The sequence below is a fragment of the Macaca thibetana genome, chromosome 2, assembly GCF_024542745.1.
Source record: "Macaca thibetana thibetana isolate TM-01 chromosome 2, ASM2454274v1, whole genome shotgun sequence".
Lineage (NCBI taxonomy): Eukaryota > Metazoa > Chordata > Mammalia > Primates > Cercopithecidae > Macaca > Macaca thibetana.
In genome coordinates this window covers 15,948,719-15,967,500 of record NC_065579.1, presented here as the reverse complement: position 1 = coordinate 15,967,500, position 18,782 = coordinate 15,948,719, and the positions used below count along the sequence as shown (strand labels likewise).

The 18,782-nt window shown below is 43.6% G+C and overlaps 1 long non-coding RNA gene across 3 annotated transcripts in view; it reads right to left on the bottom strand.

Annotated features, from left to right (window-relative positions):
• Positions 1–18,782, bottom strand: part of LOC126948075 (uncharacterized) — a 70,409-nt gene that overhangs the window by 25,529 nt on the left and 26,098 nt on the right. For all 3 annotated transcript variants that reach the window (XR_007723329.1, XR_007723330.1, XR_007723331.1), the window contains exon 4: positions 763–916. This is a non-coding gene — a long non-coding RNA (uncharacterized LOC126948075). The remainder of the gene's footprint in view (positions 1–762; positions 917–18,782) is intronic.

The window sequence follows — 18,782 nt, the reverse complement described above, 5'->3', positions numbered from 1 at the left end:
TATATGTATTTTATTTTATTGGATTTTCCCCCTTCATCTCTGTTCTGTGTTTCTTTTTTTCTTTTTCTATTTTTTTTTTTTTTTTAAGAAAGGGTCTCCCTCTGTCACCCAGGCTGGAGTGCAGTGGTGCGATCTTGGCTTACTGCAACCTCTGCCTCCAGGATTCCCAAGTACCTGAGATTACAGGTGCACACCACCATGCCTGGCTAATTTTTGTACTTTTAATAGAGACGAATTTTCACCATGTTGGTCATGCTGGTCTTGAACTCCTGGCCTCAGGTGATCCGCCCACCTCAATCTCCCAAAGTGCTGGGATTACAGGTGTGAGCCACCGCGCCCGGTCTCTGTCCTGCATTTCTGTTCCACCCTTCTCCCCAACAGCACTCATTATAATGTGTAGTATTTCCTTAACTATGACCCTACCTTTGAAAAATACAGAGCACAACTTAGTATATGTATGCATTTTAAGTGTATGTAAATGTAACCCAGCTTTAGCTGCATCAGGATGATCTGGAGAAAACACAGATTCCTGGACCAGAGAGTCTGATTCAGCAGGTCTGCATGGGGCCTGAGAGTTAACATTTGTAACAGGTTGCCTGGGGATTCTGAGGCTGTGGACAGTGGACCACACATCAAGCTGCACAATTCTAGATCCCCCTCTACTATAAAATAAATAAAAAATAAAAGAAATAAAATGATAATAATACAAAGTATTATCATTCAACATCATGTTTTCAAAGTCTGTCTATATTATGGACGTACCTTGAGTTCATTGCTTCCATCTGGTCCAAGTGTCTGCCTCTCTTCAACAGTGTACTTTCCTACTCTCCCAATGAGGGACACCTTAGGTTGCCTGCAACTCCTCTATCACACGGGATGCCGCAATGAATGTTGTTTTCCAGGTGTCCTCATGTACCTAGGAATGAGATTTTCTGGGTCATATATCCAGGAGAGGAGAATACTGGGCTGTCAGGTACATATTTGCACATCTAATTTCTCTAAGTATTTCCAGACTGCTTGTTCTCCAGGCCGACAAAGCCGAATCCACTCCCACACACCGTGGTGCATGAGGAGTCCACACACTTCCTGGGAGACATAAAGAAGTTTCAATTTTGATAATAAAAAAAATCTGTCAGTCCCTGTAACAGCAAGATTATAAACAATCTTTGGTTTCAGAATTTTACCTCACCAACACTACATGCTGCAAAAATCCTGGGCAGCCACGTCTGTGCCCGTGAGGGACGCCCACACACACAGAGGCACACACGCCTCAACCCCATGACACAGCCTGGCTCAGCACAGGCAGGAGCCATGTTTATTCTCCTGTCTTACTTACCCTCATAAATCAGGGGCCTGCTTGATACGGCTCCAACTTCTGCTCCGTGAAGCCTTTGGAACCGGAACTTGCTCCAGGGTTGTGAGAAGACCATTAGCTCCCTGCAGGCTGGACCAGAAGCTCTGTGGCAGTGGCCAGATAACCCATTGTCTGGGATTATCTGATTTCACTCTGTAGGGTTGTTTTCCTGTTGTTACCTGATTCTCTCAACAATGAGCATAAAAATAGAATCTTCCTGGCTAGCCCAGGGTTTTAAAATTACCAACAAAAGGGTGCAGCAGATGTCTTTTTGGACTTCAGATCATTTTTTTTTTTTTTTTTTTTTTTTTTTGAGACGGAGTCTCGCTCTGTTGCCCAGGCTGGAGTGCAGTGGCCGGATCTCAGCTCACTGCAAGCTCCGCCTCCCGGGTCTACGCCATTCTCCTGCCTCAGCCTCCCGAGTAGCTGGGACTACAGGCGCCTGCCACCTCGCCCGGCTAGTTTTTTGTATTTTTTAGTAGAGACGGGGTTTCACTGTGTTAGCCAGGATGGTCTCGATCTCCTGACCTCGTGATCCGCCCGTCTCGGCCTCCCAAAGTGCTCGGATTACAGGCTTGAGCCACCGCGCCCGGCCCTTCAGATCATTTTTTAAAGGCTATCCTATTTGGCACAACCAAAAGTAAATTGAACATTGCATTCAAATAACCCAGTTTTCCTTTCCAGAGGGGTAAGGGGAGGATTAGTGGGCGTATGGTAATTTGTACAATCCTCTAAATAACAGGTAACTACAACCAGTCTGGTTACACTGAAATGCCAGGAACCTTTTGGAAAAAAGTGATCAATTGATTTGGAGAATAGTAAATGTGACTTTAGAAAAGCAGATTTTAAAAATTTCAGGGAAAAGTACATATTCATTCTTTCAAGTATTTATTTTTTTAATTGACAAATAATAACTGTACATATTCATGGGGTGCATAGACATGTTTCCATACATTTAATGTACAATGATGAGATCAGCATAATTAGTGTATCCATCAGCTCAAACAGTTATGATTCCTTTGTGTTGGAATCATTCGATATCCTCCTTCTAGTTATCTAGCCGTTTGAAACTGTATAAAATATTATTGGGTTTGTGGGGGTTTTTGTTTGTTTTGTTTTCTTTTCTTTTTTTTTTTTTTTTTGAGACAGAGTCTCACTCTGTTGCCCAGGCTGGAGTGCAATGGCATGATCTCGGCTCACTGCAGCCTCCGCCTCCCGAGTTCAAGCAATTCTCATGTCTTGGCCTCCTGAGTAGTTGAGATTACAGTCATGCACCACCACACCTGGCTAATTTTTGTATTTTCAGTAGAGACGGGGTTTCACCATGTTGGCCAGGCTGGTCTCGAACTCCTGACCTTAAGTGATTCGCCCTGCCTCGGCCTCCCAAAGTGCTGGGATTTTAGGCGTGCGCCACCTCGCCTGGCCTGTATAATATATTATTATTAACTGTAGTCATCCTACACTGGTATAAAACGTTAGACCTTATTCTTCACAGCTAGCTGTTCATTCAAGTATTTTATTGAGACTTTTTGAACTAGTGTGGTACTGTTTATTCCTCTGTCCTTCACATTTTGAAAAAAAATCAACAATTAATTTAAAAGCAAAAACCTTAAAATCCATGCTTATCAACTTTGCAAATGATCCCAAACTCAAAGAAATGGCAAATAAAAGAGATGGCATAATCAATATTTAAATGATTTCCACAGATCAGAATCCTGAGGTGTAGCCAACAAGATAAAAGGGAAATGACAGCTGTATTTATGTATAAAATAAATACAACTGCACAGGTATGGGACGACAGGTGCCTGGCATTGTCCCAGTTTGTATGGCACATGGTTTGTTGTGGAAATCAAATACGATAATACAGTTTTAGGCAGCATGAATAGGACGAAAGAGGTGGTCAGGAAAAATCAAAGCGGCACCTGGCACTCTGCATACCCAGCTCCCCAACACCTGACACTCTGCATGTCCAGCTCCTTCGAGATACGACACACTTCATGAGGCAGGTATTGCATCTGTCCTGTGCTCTTCTAGAACCCTGGATGACAAGCAGTGCCAGCCCCCTACTTAGGTGCTCAATGCCTAGTTGATGAAAGAATGAAGAAACACCATATTCAGTACAGCACTCCCCTTTCAGAGGGAACATTCAAAATGAAGATCCATCTTGAGGAGGACAGTCAGAATGGTGTGGGGTTTGGATTCTGGGTACGACTAACTTAGGCCACAGAAAGTCTGGGCTGAACATGTGTAATGAACCTGATAACATCTTAAAATATCCAGAAGGCGGTCATGGGAAGAAGTAGAATTGTGCTTCTTGGTCCAGAGCCCAGAAATGCACGGCTGGATGAGAGAGAGGCAGATTTGGCTTTAATGTAATACCCTTCTCACAGTGAGGACTGGCGGGGGTTGGAAGATGGACAGCCTCTTACAGCAGCGTGTTCTCTTCCACAGACATGTTCCAGCAGCACCTGATGACTTTGAGGGGATCCTGTTGAGTTAGGAATTTTATGTCCCCCAGAATTATGTTTCTTGGGTTTCCTCAATTATATAAAAAAAGGAAGAAAACAAACAAAAAGTATCTATAATCCATTTCCGAGGAAACCACCCAAGGTGAAAATAAAAGTATTAAGAAACATTTACGCCAGAGGCGGTGGCTCAGGCCTATAATTCCAGCACTTTGGGAGACTGAGACAGGCAGATCACTTGAGGTCAGGAGTTTGAGACCAGACTGGCCAACATGGTGAAACCCCGTCTCTACTAAAAATACAAAAATTAGCCAGGCATGGTGGCGCATGTCTGTAATCCCAGCTACTCAGGAGGCTGAGGCAGGAGAATTGCTTGAACACAGGAGGTGGAGCCGAGATCGTGCCACTGCACTCCAGCCCGGGTGACAGAATGAGACTCTGTCTCAAAAAAAAAAAGAAAAAGAAAAGGAATATTTAAGACATTATTTTATTTTTATTTATTTGGTTTTGGGAGATGGGATGTCACTTGTTGCCTCGTCTGGCCTTGAACTCCTAGGCTCAAGGGATTCACCCCACTTCAGCCTTCTGAGGAGCTAGGACTACAGGCATGAGCCACTGTGCCTGGTTTTTAAAACCTTATGTTAAATTCTACTTGTTGAAGCTTAAATCGGTAGTGGAAATAAAGGCTATCATTTTTTAGCTGGATCCAGATTACAAAAGGTCTTGAATATTTGGCCTCCCAAAATCTAAATTTTATTCAGGTGGTCTCAAGCACTTCTTGTTTTTTAGGGCCAATGCTGGCCTTCAAAATCTGAAGGGCTCCTTTGTTAATTAGCTAGATTAACCATTCCACAATAGATATGCACTTCAAAACATCATCTTGTACATGATAAAAAAAAAAAACATACAATGATATCCGTCCATTTAAATAAATAATAATTTTTTTTTTTTTTTTTTTTTTTTTTTTTGAGACGGAGTCTCGCTCTGCCGCCCAGGCTGGAGTGCAGTGGCCGGATCTCAGCTCACTGCAAGCTCCGCCTCCCGGGTTCACGCCATTCTCCTGCCTCAGCCTCCCGAGTAGTTGGGACTACAGGCGCCCGCCACCGCGCCCGGCTAGTTTTTTGTATTTTTTAGTAGAGACGGGGTTTCACCGTGTTAGCCAGGATGGTCTCGATCTCCTGACCTCATGATCCGCCCGTCTCGGCCTCCCAAAGTGCTGGGATTACAGGCTTGAGCCACCGCGCCCGGCCATAAATAATAATTTCAAACAAAATAAAACAAAAATACGAAGCATTCAACCAAAGAGATTGTTCTGAGAAACATATGTGAGTTGACTGCCGCCATCAAGGATCATAAAACTTACAACTTTACACCTTCTCAGAGCAGAAACTTCCAAGAAGAAATGGATCCCATTTATTGCTAAACCTGCTGGGTTTGTTTCTTTAATCATAAATCTCCACAACTTCCACCTAAACCCCTAGCTACATTGGCAGAATTGGGTCTATAAAGTAATACAAGTCCTCCCTTGGGATGGCAGGCCGGGAGCCCATTTATCCGAGGAGCCACATTCTTGGTCGCCCGGAGGAGGGGAGGGAAGAGCAGTCTTTATGAGCAATGCCTCCAAGACCGCATGTCTTAAGGTCACGGTCTCTTGCCTATGGTGGATAGCTATTAATGTGTCTGCTCAGGACAGGACACCCCCCTTCTTCTGGCTCTACTCCTCACCCTCAACCTGTTCTTATCCTCTTGTTTAGAGCCATCTGCTTTCAGATCTCACACCCTAAGCCACAGGGATTGGCAGAGGTAGGGCCCCAACTCCAGATAAACCAATAACATTATCCAATCTCGTACCACAGCAATTGGAACAAAGATGCAACCCAAACTGGGCCAAAGGCAAAAAGGGCATTCCTCTGGGATGACGGAGCTGAAGCTGGGAACCTGAGAATTATTGATGCCCGTGTCTTCCATGCCTGGCAGAAGCTAACTTAAGGGAATGAACATGATACCTGGGTGGCAGATTGCGCTTCCAAAAAATGGCCACAGTCATATTTCCCATCACACGTGTTTTTCCAGAACCTGGCCACTCCCGAACAAGAGGTGGAGTCTACGGTTGTCCCCATCCCCTGAAAAAACTGGGTGGGCCTTTGTGACTGCCTCCATCAGTAGAGAAGGGCAGAAGTTATACTATCTGACGTCTGAGCCCAGCCCACAGAAGCCACCCAGCTTCCTCCTGGCTCTCTTTGGGGATGGCTTGTCCTTGGAACCTGGCTCTGCTGCTATGAGAAGCCACACGGAGAGACCCACCTAGAGAGACCCCTCTAGCCTCAGCCCTGGCTGATTGTCTAGTTGACAGCACCGACTTGACAGCCTGACTGAGCCATCATAGAAGCAGATTTTCCCCAGTTGAGGCCTGCAGCTGACACCACATGGAACAGAGACTTCCTTTCCTTCCCCACCACACCCTGTCCAAATTGCACAGTCATGAGCATAATCGTGTTGTGGGGCTGCAAACTTCAACATAGCACGATCTGCTCTCAAAGGCTTCACTTTACAGAACTGTGGGGTGGTGGATAAACACGCAGCTGACTTGTCATGGCTGGCTCTTCCTAGCAGTGCTTTGCCTATAGCCGTACTGGGGAGAGACCTAGGTGTTAAATGGCTGCATTCTTTCATGAAGCAGTATTGAGTAATGAGCAGGTAAGCAGATTTGAGATCTAAAGGAAGCCAGGTTAAAATCTCAACGTCAATCACTTATTTTTGTTTACAGAGATTGTGCAATCTACTTCTCAGTTTCCCTGACTATTAAATAGAAATGTCTTCAGCTGAATTTCTCAGAAATATACCCGAGAATAGGATTCATGCACAAGTGACATATCAGGAAATAGTCCCGGGAGACAGGGAAGGGAAGAGGGCCAAGCTAAAGTGCTATATCAAGCCAGATCCCATAGAGGAAAGTTTTGGTTTAGTTCCACAAGGGTTTAGGGCTACTGGGGGAGGGAGGTATGTAAACTGCCAGGCATTTGCAACTAGGCAGCCCAAGAACCATTCTAGGACAAAGAAACCAGAGACGCAGGTGCTGGCTGGGGAACCTGCGTGCAGGGAAATGGTAAAGGGATCCACAGGGATAAGGAACACGAACAGCACCAACCAGGGGATGACAGCACTGCTCATACCTAGTTATGTTGCTGTGCCTGGCTTCTGGTAACTGCTTAAGAAGCAGGAGGGAGTGAAGAAGAGGAACAGGAGGAGAAGAAGAGGAAGGCGAAGGAGAGAGGAAAACGAAGGGGGAAAGGGAAGAGGAGGAGGGGGAAGAAGGAGGAGAAGTTCTCCTGGGGAGGGCTAATACCCCATTGCGCAGTCACTCTGAAAGAGAAGAAACAGAACTGGCTATGCTCAGACTCGCTTCTTTACACTTTGTGACCAAAACACAAACCTAAGGGTAAACAACCTGGGCTAAGTCAAGCATCCTCTCCTCTCCAGACCTAATGAGAACATATCTTGCACTATGGAGAAGAATCTGGAAAGGGCCCGGGTCAGTATGGGTCACACAGAGGAGAAGAATTTGCTCACAGAGCCACAGCACACTGGCAATCGTTTTGGTAGAGCAGTGGATATCTGGTCTAGCCAGTGGACAGCCGGCTATTAGTGAAAAGAAGGATTGAAGGATGGGACAAAACTGTAACACAGCTGGGATTTGCAAGAAAGGCTTTCCTACAGGGTGTGGTCCAGTCATTATCACTGTGTAACAATCCAGGCTAAACTTCGTGGCTTCAAAGAACAACCATTGTATTATGCTCATGGATCCTACAGGCCCAGGAATTGGGACGGACTTCGTATGGCTGGCTTGCCTCGGCTGCACAGTGTCGGAGGCCTTGACTGGGAAGACCTGGAAGTTGGGATCGACTCAATGGCTGGGAGCTGGAATCAACTGAACACTTACTCACTCACGTGTATGGTGATTGATTCTGGCTGTTGGTCGGGACTACAGCTGGGCCTTTTGGACATAAAACCTGCATGTGACTGCTTAGGCTCCTGAAAGCATGCTGGCTAGGTTCCAAGAACAATTGTCCCAAGAGAACCAGGCAGAAGCTCTTTTGTCTTTTATAATCTAACCTTGGAAGCCATGTAGTATCGCTTCCAACACAGTCATATGCTCACCCAAATTTCAGAGGAAGAAAAACAGATCCAAATTCTCCATGGGAAGAGTTTTAATATCACATTGTAAGAAGAGAATGTGGGAAGATGTGGGAATTTTGAGGAAAAAAAAACTGCTATAGGCAACGGGTACATAACTCTGAAGGAAAAAGGGTTATCAGTTTGATTAATTTGAAGAGAAGTCATTATACACTAGCGTATTAAAGCTCTGCAGTGTCCAACAGGAAGTCGATCTTACCACTTTGCTCGGCACAGCATATCTCCATTTTTTTCTGCTTCATACTAGTACATAGAACACTCTAGCGGACACCTGCCTAGACTAAGTTCACCCCTTCAGGAAACCCTTAACCCAACTCAGAATTTGAGTATGTAAGATGAGGCAACTTCTGTCATTCTTTCCCCACAAACAGTCCCTAATGAATTAGACAGAGCTGTATTCTTGGAAAAAACAATTTACTGCTTCTCAGCTCTGAATGCAACCTTCAGTATATGCTCTGGGATCAGCCTAGGATTCTTTTAAGCGTTTCTTCTTGAAGTAGGGCATGATGTTCATTAAACTTCTCTGTACAGGGCGCTGGAGGAAACTGCAGGAGGAAGCGACTCTCCTGTCATTTCCCGAGTGAGCCAGGGGTCAGTTATATGGGTCCCGGGACATCCAGTAGAGCCTACCCCAGCCCAGGATTCAGTCCCTCTGTGACAATACAGCCTCAGCCTGGCGATAGCCTTTCCATGGCCCTCTTGTCATGGAAACCAAAGCTCCGGTGCAGCCCATGTGCCCTGAGGGGCTCCTGTCCCCATGCAGACTCCCACGCTCACCCAAGCCCAGCTCCCAGGCTGCCCTCTGGAAGGTGGCCTTTTGCTTTCCAGCAGCTGCAGGCCGGCTTTGGTTCAGCAGAATTGGAAACCACTCTGCTGCCCGCTGGGCTGAACGATACCTTCTCCAGTGAGATGTGAACCTCTTTCAAGTTTGTGCTTCCTTTAGTACTTTCCCTCAGCCCAGGGCACCATATAGCATTTTCTTGTATCTTATTGTTACTCTTTTAGCATAGTTAATACTTCTTTATATAAAACCTCCTCTACTTCACCTATGGTGTGGTTCTTTCTCCTGAATGGACCCATACTGTGAAACGCATGATATTACAGTTCATTTATCCAAAGCAAAACATCAAGAAACAGTAGTCAGGGTAACCATTTCTGATTAAGAGGAAAAAAAAGGGAATTGTAAATTAAATATGAGGCTCTCATGTCAGCAATTTGTGTTAAGTGTTGAAGTGCCTCCCCCACACCACCCACCCTTTTATTTTTTTTTTTGAGACAGGATCTTGCTTGTTACCCAGGCTAGAGCGCAGTGGCACGATCATGGCTCACTGCAACCTTGACCTCCCACAGCTCAACCTCCTGAGTAGCTGGAACTACAGGTGTGTGCCACCACACCCAGCTAATTTTTACACTTTTTGGAGAGACGAGGTCTCCCTATGTTGCCCAGGCTGTTCTGGAATTCCTGGGCTCAAGCAATCCTCCCACCTTGGCCTCCCGAAGTGCTGGAATTACAGGCATCAGCCACCACGCCTGACCTTAAGTGCTTTTAATAGCAAATAGTTACTTTTAAAATGATCTGCTTTAGCATGGAGTCATCCTTTAAGTCATTAGTCTGAAAATGGATAAATCCAAATCACATAAGAAATACAATGGATTAGTTAAAGATGTATGTGTGTGTTTCATGTGACCAAAATCAAAACAAGACAAAACCAACCTCCCTAAAAAACCTCAAATTGCTTGAAGAAGAGATGGACTACATTGGCTTACATAACCACAATATCCAAAGGCAGTGCTGGCTTCAGAATCAGTGTGATCCAAGCCTCAAATGTTGTCTCGATGGGTGACTTTTTTTTCTATGTTTTTAAATTTCTTCTCATACTATACCAGCTGCTCTCCCTGCAGCAGCATCAGGTTCTCCCCTGTGTGGCAGCAAAATACCCCCAGAAAATACCTTCCTGTCTCACTAGTTCTGATTGGAATATATTCCCTTTGCTGAACCAGTCAAGTGGCCAAGATGGTGACTTAGGCCAGTCAGGGCTCAGCCTTAGAATCAGTCCCATCTAAACCACATAGCTGAGAATGAGGAAACAGTGGTTTCCCAAAGGAAATTCAAAGTCATGTCTTAAATTCAAAGTCATGTCTTAACTGCAGAGTAGATGCTAAGCAGCTTTTTAAAATGACAAGTGTGGCTGGGCGTGGTGGCTCACTCCTAAAATCCCAGCACTGTGGGAGGCCAAGGAGAGTGGATTACTTGAGGCCAGGACTTCGAGACCAGCCTGGCCAACATGGTAAAACCCCGTCTCTACTACAAATGCAAAATTTTAGTAGAGCGTGGTAGCACGTGACTATAATCCCAGCTACTCCAGAGGCTGAGGCATGAGAATTGCTTAAACCCAGGAGATGGAGGTTGCAGTGAGCCCAGATTGTGCCACTGCACTCCAACCTGGGCAACAGAGCAAGACTCTAGATAGATAGATAGATAGATAGATAGATAGATAGATAGATAGATAGATAGATAGATAGATAGATAGATACGTGGACAAGTATCATCTGTAGAAAGGATTCTAAATGTGAAAGTAATACAAAACAGAAAGATCACGCTCATTAGGGTGAAGAATTTGTGCCTTCTGCTTACCTTCCAGAACTTTGGAGAAATAGGTCCATCTTAAGGGAGAAACGGTGGTACAATAATGAGTAATATGAGAAAAACACTTCAGAATGCCAGCCCCCAAATCCTAGGAATCTGACCTGTTATCATTTTTAAATACATGTGAAAAAGTTGATCATTCACGAGGCCACTCCTAGCCCATTTGGTGCCTTTGTGCAAAAACGCAATCCTGATCCAAGACATTTTACTGACAACTACCAAAAATAGGCATACTTATCCAGATCTATAATGTCTACAATATGAATGGTGCCTCCACAGAGGGTGACACAACGGGTACAGCAGTATGCAGAACACCAGTGCATTCATTCCAATGGTTTAAAACACAAAGGCACTTGAATAGTATGTCTCCTTCCTTTCCCTGGTTTCACTGACCAGAGACAGTGTTCCCAGAGAATTTGAGCTTCCCAAGATGTTTCCTTATTCTTTGTCACCTCTTGGGTTTAGAGAATACCAGGAGAAGAAAAAAGGTATTAGAGATTGCTTCACATCAGATAAACTGGCTTTCTTCCCAGCTGAAGGCAAGTGATGGCTCATTTTTCTAACTGCATATCCATGGGTACATTGATAATGTGCTTCTGATGGTAACCCTAGAGCACAACTTCTTTTATCTACTTACAATATTTATGGCCTCTGATTACCATAGTGGTTGTTAATAGATATTAATATGCAGGACATCCTCCTAAACTGCAGTGTACATACCATTCTTCCTTGATTCTGTCCCTGATAAAATTTCCACATATAAATTACTACCTGCTCCCAGGATGTTCAGAAATTATTATTGCTACTGTTGCCACCAAATGTCCACTGGTTTTCAGAATTAAATTTCACATGAATGACTATCTCACTCCTTTTAGACACTGCTGAAAAAATGACCTTTCCAAATGCCAATATAATCATGTCATTCTTGTGCATAAATACTTCAAAGTTTTCCCCCTCTTTTAAGGATAAATTCCATACCTCTAACATGGTATGCAATAGCCTTCATCAAAGTATAATTTCGAAAACTGAAAAAATTAGACTTTCATACAAATATGGAACAAAAAGGTTAAAATTTATTGAATTCATTAATTAGCAAGGGAACAAATCAGAAAGTAGAGCTGGACTGCTTGGGGAACTAGGATTTATATGGTCCTTTAAAAAAAGGTTAGAATAAGTTTGCTAGGTTAGACATAAAGCTGGTTAATATCCTGCAAGGCAATAAAATCGTAACCTTTGGCATTATTTTTCTACCAGACAGAAATTATTTACACCTCTGCTAGACACAAATCTACTAATTTACATGGAATGTTACAAAGTCTGAGTCCTTAATTAATAGTAAGTAGCAAAATCTGCTGGCACTGTGGCTCACATCTGTAATCCCAGCACTTTGGGAGGCCAAGGAGAGTGGATCACTTGAGGCCAGGAATTTGAGACTAGCCTGGTCAACATGGCGAACCCCTGTCTCTACTAAACATACAAAGATTAGCCAGACATGGTTGCACACGCCTGTAATTCCAGGTACTCAGGAGGCTGAGGCACGAGAATCACTTGAACATGGGAGACAAAGATTGCAGTGAGCCGAGGTCACCCCACCGCACTCCAGTCTGGGTGACAAAGCAAGACTCTGTCTCAAAAAACAAAAAGGGCTGGGCATGGAGGCTCACGCCTGTAATCCCAGCACTTCGGGAGGCTGAGGCAGGCAGATAGCCTGAGGTCAGGAGTTCGAGACTAGCCTGGCCAGCATGGCAAAACCCCGTCTCTACTAAAAATACAAAAAAATTACCAGAGTGTGGTGAAACGCACCTGTAATCCCAGCTACTCGGGAGGTTGAGGCAACAGAATCACTTGAACCCGGGAGGCAGAGGTTGCAGTGAGCCAATATCGTGCCACTGCCCTCCAGCCTGGGCGACAGAACAGCGCCACCCACTCTGAGGTTCATGTCCCTTTCTCCTCTACTGTAAGGTCCTAAAGGTCAGGGAAGACTGTATTCTCTTCCACTCTATGAACCATTATATTTCTTCAAATCTAAAATTTCATCAACTGTAAGATATATCATTATTTTGTGTACAATTAATAAAGTGGAGAGAAACTCTGTCAAGACAAATACAAGGAGTTTGTCTTTAACTCTATTGTATTAGAGAGGGCTCTCTACAGGGACCAGACTAATAGGATAGATGTATATATGAAGTGGAGTTTATTAGGAGAACTGACTCCCACGATCACAGAGTGAAGTCTCACAATAGCCATCTGCAAGCTGAGGAGCAAGGAAGCCAGTCCGAGTCCCAAAACCTCAGAAGTAGGGAAGCTGACAGTGCAGCCTTCAGTCTGTGGCCAAAGGCCCAAGAGCCCCTGGCAAACCACTGGTGCAAGCCCAAGAGTCCAAAAGCTGAAGAACTTGGAGTCAGATGTTCGCCGGTAGGAAGCATCCAGCACAGGAGAAAGATGGAAGCCGGAAGACTCAGCAAGTCTGCCCTTTCCCTTCCTGCTTTTAGGCTGGTGGCTGATGAGAATGGTGCCCACCCAGACTGAGGGTGTGTCTGCCTCTCCCAGTCCACTGACTTACATGTTAATCTCCTCTGGCAACACCCTCACAGACACACCCAGGAACAATACTTTGCATCCTTCAATTCAATCAAGTTGACAATATTAATGATCACAAGTCCACCCCTTGTCAACTTGAAGCCATACACATTTCCTGAAATCATATATAATCTCCAAATAAAGACAATAATAAGGTCATAATTATACCTAACATAATACAGCTATCCTTTGTACAACCGGAAGCACACTAATCCTTAACCTAAATGTTTTTACATAAAGTTAACACCACTTAAATGCTGATATAAAGTCAAAAAATCTTAAGTCACATAATAAAGGAAAAAGAAAGGAAATTTTGAATGAAGATATTTTCTTAGTACAAGTGTATACATGCACAAACGTATTCTTAATAAAACAAGGAGGAAATATTCACAATTACGGTCCTTGTTTCTGCAACTGGTCACATGGTCGTAGCTGGTATTGATGACTAACTTCTACTACCCATTCTGTATTCTCTTTGCCTTCAGCAAGCACCTCAGCAGGTTGTGTTTATTTATTTATTTATTTTTTTACCTGGTGGAATGACCCAAACCTTCATTCCTGAAGGTTCTCGGCCATTTGTAGTCCTGCCTGGATTGGGCTATTGTAGTTTCCCAACGACCTTAATTACAGGGCATGGTACTACTAAGAGACACCCTAATGGATCTCCTGTATTCCACACATACTCTTCCTTACCTCCATTGTGGAGTAGCAGACTGATTTCATCTTGGTAGTCCAGGTCAATCACCCCAGCCAACATTGTAACTCCCTTCTTAGCCTGTTGACTTAAAGGTAGGAGGAGCCCAAAGTGACCAGGTGACAATCTTAACTTCCAGTTTAATGGAAACATTGTTGTGTCTCCTGATGGCAGCATTCCTCCCTCTGGAACTAAGACCTCTAGATCAGTATAGAACATAATGTCACGGGAATATCTATTTTTCAGTAAACACTGTCTAACTCTGAGCAGGCCTAATGGCTAAATGCTACCTGATCACAGTATCTCACAGGGAAGTCATTAGCGAGAACAATGACCCTCCCCTAAGATAACATGTGAGGCTATGTCTCTGATAGAATTCTCACTGAGAGCAGTGGCGGTGTAGTAGATGTGGTTGCTGCCCCACCCAGATGGCCTTACCTGGCTGGCAGAACGATTCCCTAGCTGCTGCTGACTGTTGGCTGCTAACAGGTCACAGCTCCCCACCTTCTCCAGAGAACTGCACTCAGAACCACCTTGTTCAGAGATGCATATTCCCAACGTGAGAAGGTGTGGCACCCGACACCATTGAAAGACTGAAAGAGGGGTATACAAGCCCAGCCTCTTACCCCAAAGTGGGAAAACTCCCTCTCCAGGGTTGCCCATGAGATCAGACTGAGGCTGGACTTGGGCTGAACCTACATCTTCACTTAGCTTCAATCTCTGGCCCTATGCTGCATCCTTTAGTCCCTTACAGGTTTTTCCTGAGAACACGACCTCAATAAATCCCTTACACAAAGGCATCCCCATCTCAGGCTCTGCTTCTAGGGAACCCAACTTAAAACAAATGTGGCTTAGGAGGAAGAATTATTGGAAGAACCTTGTCTGAGACTGAGCCTTTACTAGCCGAATGATCCTAGTTAAGTTATTTAACTTCTTTTTATGGGTTCATTAAACCAATGTATATTGGGCTAATCATGTGGCCTACCTACAGGATGGTTAACAAGGTGCCACAAATATAAATATAGAAACCCAGTGCAATCTGTAAAGCTCTAAAATATAAGGACTGCTTTGTAGGTGCACTCCCACGGTCCTATTACAGCACTCAGCGCCACCCACTCTGAGGTTCATGTCCCTTTCTCCTCTACTGTAAGGTCCTAAAGGTCAGGGAAGACTGTATTCTCTTCCACTCTATGAACTATTACATTTCTTCAAATCTAAAATTTCATCAACTCTAAGATATATCATTATTTTGTGTACAATTAATAAAGTGGAGAGAAACTCTATCAACTAAACTATGAGACAATGACTCCTTATCACTTAAATTTTTTGTTTTGTACTTCTTGAAAGAGCTCTTTTGGATTTTTATTTTTTATTTTTATTTATTTATTGTGAGATGGAGTCTCACTCTATCGCCCAGGCTACAGTGCAATGACGTGATCTTGGCTCACTGCAACCTCTGCCTCATGGGTTCAAGCGATTCTCCTGCCTCAGCCTCCCGAGTAGCTGGGATTATAGGTGCCTGCCACCACACCCAGCTAATTTTTGTATTTTTAGGAGAGATGAGGTTTCAGCTTCTTGGCCAGGCTGGTCTTGAACTCCTGACCTTGTGATCCACCCACCTTGGCCTCCCCAGGTGCTGGGATTACAGGCATGAGCCACCGCACCCAGCCTGGACTTCTTTTTAAAAATTTTTCCCACCATCTTATTTTGAAAATTTTCAGTCATACAAAAAAGTTGAAATTTTATCCCCAATTATCCACCACCTTAACGTTTCAAATTAATTTTGGATACGGTATGAGGTAGAGAGCAAATTATTTTTTCTTGTTAGTATCCACTGTTCTGGCACCATCCATTGGAAGATTTTTATTTTCCTATTGAATTACTTTGGCCTTTTTAATAAACTTATTTACACAAATTTTTATCATATCTTCCTCTTGTGTATATGTAAAAGGAAAATATGTTAATACATATGTAATATATAGATTGTATATGTATCATATTGTCCTCTAAGACATCCAGAGTATCGTATATATTCAGGATCTTTTAAGAAAGTGCTCTATTCTTCCTGGCTGGGAGCAGGGGCTCACGCCTGTAATCCCAGCACTTTGGGAGGCCAAGGTGGGCGGATCACGAGGTCAGGAGATCGAGACCATCCTGGCTAACATGGTGAAACCCCATCTCTATTAAAATTACAAAAAATTAGCTGGCTGTCACTGTGGGTGCCTGTAGTCCCAGCTACTTGGGAGGCTGAGGCAGGAGAATGGCGTGAACCAGGAGGCGGAGCTTGCAGGATCCAAGATTGCGCCACTGCACTCCAGCCTGGGTGACAGAGCGAGACTCTGTCTCAGAAAAAAAAAAAAACAACAGAAAGTGCTCCATTCTTGTCTCCAGGTTTTTCCCAATGCTTTGACACCCATTTTGTGAATCTTAATGATTTTTCTGGGTCAATAGAAGGGTTTTAGACAATAACCAGGACTCATATTTCTTCTTTAAATGCTTTTTAAATGATTTGTTGACTGATGTAATTTGAGTATGTCTTTCCAAACAACATGTGTTGAAAACGTAATGCCCAATGCAACAGTATTGGGAGGTGGGGTCTAACGTGAGGTGCTTAGGTCATGAGGGCTCTGCTCTCAAGGATGAATTAAAGCCAATTCTAAAAGGGCTTGAGGCTGAGTTCTATCCACTCTCTCTTTCTCATCTTCTCTTTGCCCTTCCACCATGAGACGATGTGGCAAGACGGCCCTCACTAGATGCTGACCCTTTGATTTTGAACTTCCCAGCCTCCAGAACCATGACATGATAAACTTTCTATTTTTCATTTTATTTAGTTTTTGAAACGGAGTCTTCCTCTGTTGCCCAGGCTGGAGCGTAGTGGCATGATCTCAGCTCACTGTAGCCTCCTCCTCCCAGGTTGAAGTGATTCTCCTGCCTCAGCTTCCTGAGTAGCTGGGATTACAGGTGCCTGCCACCACACTGAGCTGATTTTTGTATTTTTAGTAGAGACGGGGTTTCGCCATTTTGTCCAGGCTGGTCTCGATTTCCTAACCTCAGGTGATCCGCCTGCCTCGGCCTCCCAAAGTGCTGGGATTACAGGGATGAGCCACCGTGCCTGGCCTAAACTTCTGCTCATTATAAATTACCCAGTCTCACATATTCTGTTATAGCTGTACAAAATGGACTAAGACTGACCAAAACATTAAAGGAATTATAACTAAATTCACAAACGTGTAAGCAGTGACAACTACTATCTGGACAATAGCGCTTTTAACTTTTTTCTTCTTCTTTTTTCTTTTTTTGTTTTTGAGATGGAGTCTGACTTTGTGCCCCAGGAGTGCAGTGGTATGGTCTCAGCTCATTGCAACCTCTGCCTCCCAGGTTCAAGTGATTCTCCTGCCCCAGCCTCCGGAGTAGTTGGGATTACAGGTGCGTGCCACCAAGCTTGGCTAAGTTTTTGTATTTTTAGTAGAGATGGGATTTCACCATTTTGGCCAGGCTGGTCTCAAACTCCTGACGTCAGGATCCACCCGCCTCGGCCTCCCAAAGCGCTGGGATTACAGGTGTAAGCCACCACGCCCGGCCCACTAGTGCTTTTTAGACACCATTAGCTACCTCTCTACTTTTGAGATGTCAAACTGTTGGGGGAAAAAGTCTAATCTAGCATTGTATACCCAGTGAGGACTGTGCCTGCCCACCAGGTGACCTTCAGTAAGTATTTCTTAATTAAATAAATTAATTTTTTATCTTACAGATTCCTTTGACTTGCTATTGTTCTCTGTTTCATAGTTCTAGCTTATGAAATATACTGTCATTATGTTTGCCAAGCCCTAAACCACCTGCTTAATAACGATGAAACCGTGTTTTGGGAACACTCTTAATTACTGTGCTATTAGCTTTCTTTGATTTTGCTATACGCAACCTCAAGAGTGAAGGGAATGAGGTACCAAATGAAGGTGCCAAAATAAAACACATAGCTTTTGAGGAACTAATGTGGGTGAGGCCTTGAAGGCAAGTTTTTAAATTCCAACTAAAATATACTGGTGCCATCGTTCTTACGATTGTTACAGATGCTGCTGATTGCTGTTTGGAGCAATGCTCCAAAGTATATGTGATGTATATATGATGTACTATGAAGTACCTAGTACTTTAAGAAAAATTTATTTTCAAACCCATTGCCACTAAATATAAATGTGTTTGGGCCATCAATATCATTTGTTACTCTAAATTCAGTTATTCAAACTAGGAGGGTGTAGAATTTAAAACAATATTGTCCGTCAAAGCCCATTACATGTTATGTTGTTGACATCTACCCAGTCCTGTGACCTGGTATCTTGTTACTTTCACTAATTAAAAATGTTAATAGGTCCTTCTCCTATATAGAAACCTTGTAGAAAACTTTTATGTGGGTATAAAGAATTCAAAGGGCCTCTTGTTATATTTATAGCAGGATTTTCCCAAAATGATGACTTGATGTTTCAAAAAGAAGTGAGAAAAAGAAAAAGAAAAACAAACAAACAAACACTTTCCTGGCTTGGATAGTATACTATGGTTATATCCGATGTAACCACTGGGGGAAGCTGGCTTCAGGGTTCCAAGGACCTTTACTGTGCTTGCAACTTCTTTTCTTTAAAATTAAAGAAATGCTCTTTTGGATCATTGGATTTTAAGATTATAACTGGTAACTGATTTATATTCAATTAACAAGTAGAGTGACATTGACCTCCAGAAAAAGTATCTTTGCATTGATGTATGCGTGTGTGTGTGTGTGTGTGTGTGTGTGTGTGTGTGTGTGTGTACAAAGCATATTTACTTTTTTTTTGAGACAGGGTCTCTCTCTGTCACCCCAGC